Here is a 3007-nt window from a genome sequence, read left to right on the forward strand (position 1 = left end):
ATTCTTCTTTCCTTCCCTTCCTTACTTTCCTATCATTCTTCCTTCACTTCTTTATCTTCCCCCTTTCTCTCTCTCCCTCTTCTTCAGATCACTCCTGAGGGCGACGCTGACGAAGGGAGGAGGAGGAGGAATAGGAGGAGGAAGGAGGGATTGCCATGGAGGAAGCATCAGGGAAGGAGGAGGAGGTTTTGCTAAGAGGGCCGTGGCGAAGGAGGAGCAATACTTCAGAGAGGAGGTAAGAAAGGAATTAAGAAGAGAAGGTTAGGTTCAGGAGCTGCGTTGCATCGACCTACCAGCCTCTTGCAGTCTCCTATATTCTTATGTAATTATTTTCTCTTTCTCGCAGTGTCAGGTTAGCATATAGTGTTCTCATTTTTCCCTCTCTACTTGATAGCAATAATAATAAAAGGGAGAGAAAGGGAAGGAAGAAAGGAAGAGAAATATGCAGGAAATAAGGGAGATGAAGGAAGGAATGAAGGAAAGAAAGGGGAATAGTCTAGTAATCCTTCCCTTCTTTCTTCTTTCACCCAAATCTCCCTCTTCTTTCCCCCCTCTTCTAAAACATGAAAACTGAAGGAAGAAAGGAAAGAGGGATGGAAATAGCTTAAAAATCCTTCCTTCCTTCCTTCTCTTTTCCAATCTTAATCATTTTCTTTTTTATCAGCGTCGCAGACGCCAATCAGCAGATTGTCCATCTTCTTCTTGTTCTCTTCAAGTTGTTTTCCTGGCTTACCCAAGCATTGTAGACTTGACACTTTATAATAACATTTGTTAGCCCTGATGAACCCTACAGCATGGCATTATAAACAAAGTCAGCTTTTTTTTTAACGTCTTGGCCTGTGGCGCCGGTAGGCCTTCATATTAGGGCCTGATGGTCGGCCCCAGCCCGTTGTGGCGCAGGCAAGTGTTTATAGTGGCGCCATCTTTACTTTTCAGCATTTTCCATTTCAGACCCCTAGCTGGATAATATAAATTGTTGGGGGTGTGTTGGAGGGTCGTGCGACGCCGATCATCTAGCACAGTGTTTGTGCTATTAACACTTGTTATGTCTGCTAGCAAGAGATTTAGCCTACCTCATTTTCTTCTATTCCTTAGTTATTGCTTAAGTTTTACGTTTTACTCTCTTCTAAACACAAAACAAACCTAGCCTAACGTACCCCCCCTCCCCCCTTCCCTTCGCCACAGGAACGCCGTCAGATCAAAGAACTGAAGAAGGAGCTGCAGAGGGGTCGTTTGCAGTCCAGGAGCCATCGGTCGGACCTGCTGGAGGAGGAGGTGGAGAGGCAGAAGGAGAGAGCGGAGGAGCATGCAAAGAAGGCGGCGTTCCACAGGGAGGGCATGGAGAGCCACCGCAGAGAATGGGAACGCCACCTCAGCAGGATCGAATACCACAACGAGAAGGAGAGGGTATTGAGGGAGAAGATAGAGAGGATCAAGGAAGAAAATGAGGAGAAAGAGGAGGAGGAGGAGGAGTAAGGGACAGTTTATTAGAATCGAGTATCACTATGGGAGAAGGAAAAGGTGTTGAGGGAGAAGATAGAGAGGATCAAGGAGGAAAAAGAGGAAGAGGAGGAGTAATAGGGAGGGAGTTGAGGGTGAGGAATAAAGAGGAAAAAGAGGAGGATGAGGAGTGATATGAGAGCTTCTTAGGTTCGAATACCATAAAGAGGAGGAAGAAAGGGAGTTCAAGTAGATTGGAGGGAATTAAAAACGACAAAGAGAATCAAGAAGAGTGATTGGATACCTTCTTTGGGGGTTAAATGTTACAGGGAGAAGGATTAAGGGGATTTAGGTAGAAAGTGAAGAGGATCAAGAAGGGATAGGAGGATCAAGGGTGATGTGACATATGTTCTTAGGTTCTAATACCACAGCGAGAAGGAAAGGGTGTTGAGGGGGAAGATGGAGAGGATTAAGGAGGAAAAGGAGAAGGGTGCGGAGTAATATAATGAGTTAAGGACGAAGAGGAGGAAGAGGAGTTGGTTTACTTATCATTTCGTTGTGTTTATTAATTAAGTCATTTCGTTATTAAGTAAAATGTAAAATTGCATGAGTGGCTGCATGGTAAGCTTTCTTTTCTTTCTTTATCATTTAAGCAACAAAAAGGAAAAAAAATAGTTGCTTTAAAGATTAACTCCTCTGCTAAGTAAAAAAATATTCTTGATTTTTTAAGGAAACAGAAGAACATACGATTTATGATTATATTCTGTATATTTTTGTACCGCAAGAGCTGATTGCCTTTAATAAAAATACAATAGTACTGAAAGGGTCGTTTTATGCCCTTTCTTTCCTCTTTCTTCCTCCTTGCCACTCACCCTGCAGTGACCCGCCTGGTGCGAAAAGCCTCCCAAACTCACTCAGCGAGGGGGGTAGGCCTACCTCTGGGCGACTGGTTAAGGAGTTGCTTTCTCACCTAGCCGGTCGCGGGTTCGCTCCTCGGCGCCGGGAAAACCATATCCGGCTCCCGGCGAATTTGTGCGGCCCAGCAAGGATCGCCGACTCACAGTGGCTCCCGGCCATGGGCGTCCGCAGAAAAAAATGCAGGGGGGGGCAATGTTGTCCTGACTCCTGAGATTGCTGTCCTGGGGGAGGGGTCTGAGGGGAGGGGGTGTCCCCCTCCCCGTTGGAAAAATTTTTGCTCCCAGGAAAGAGCTTAGATGCAAAATGGTGGCACTTTTTCATCTGACAGAGTAGCTCAGTTACATTTTCTCCGGTAGAGAAAATTGAAGAAAAACAAATATTTCGGAAAAATTATTTTACAACTACATTATTCTATCAATTAAGAATTAACTCTACATGAACCAATCAGACTGGGAGATGTTCAGAGCTCAGGCCTTCAGGTCATTGACAAGTTCGGAAGAGATCCTCGACGGCTCCAGTTCCTGTTCCGAGAGTAATAACCTGGCCTAGCTGAATGAACTGTTGAGTAATCTTTGTTTTTTTATTCATTTTGCATTTTCCAAGTAATTTTTTTCAAAATTTTCAATTTGTGTTCCGAGAGTAGTAATCT

The 3007-nt window shown here is 44.5% G+C and overlaps 1 long non-coding RNA gene across 1 annotated transcript in view; it reads left to right on the forward strand.

Annotated features, from left to right (window-relative positions):
* Positions 1 to 2254, forward strand: part of LOC126985716 (uncharacterized) — a 3259-nt gene extending 1005 nt beyond the window's left edge. Inside the window, exons 3-4 of the long non-coding RNA XR_007738983.1 lie at positions 88 to 235; positions 1186 to 2254. This is a non-coding gene — a long non-coding RNA (uncharacterized LOC126985716). The remainder of the gene's footprint in view (positions 1 to 87; positions 236 to 1185) is intronic.
* The last annotated feature ends 753 nt before the right edge of the window (positions 2255 to 3007 follow it).

This window comes from Eriocheir sinensis, chromosome 60 (assembly GCF_024679095.1).
Source record: "Eriocheir sinensis breed Jianghai 21 chromosome 60, ASM2467909v1, whole genome shotgun sequence".
In the NCBI taxonomy this organism is placed as follows: Eukaryota; Metazoa; Arthropoda; class Malacostraca; order Decapoda; family Varunidae; genus Eriocheir; species Eriocheir sinensis.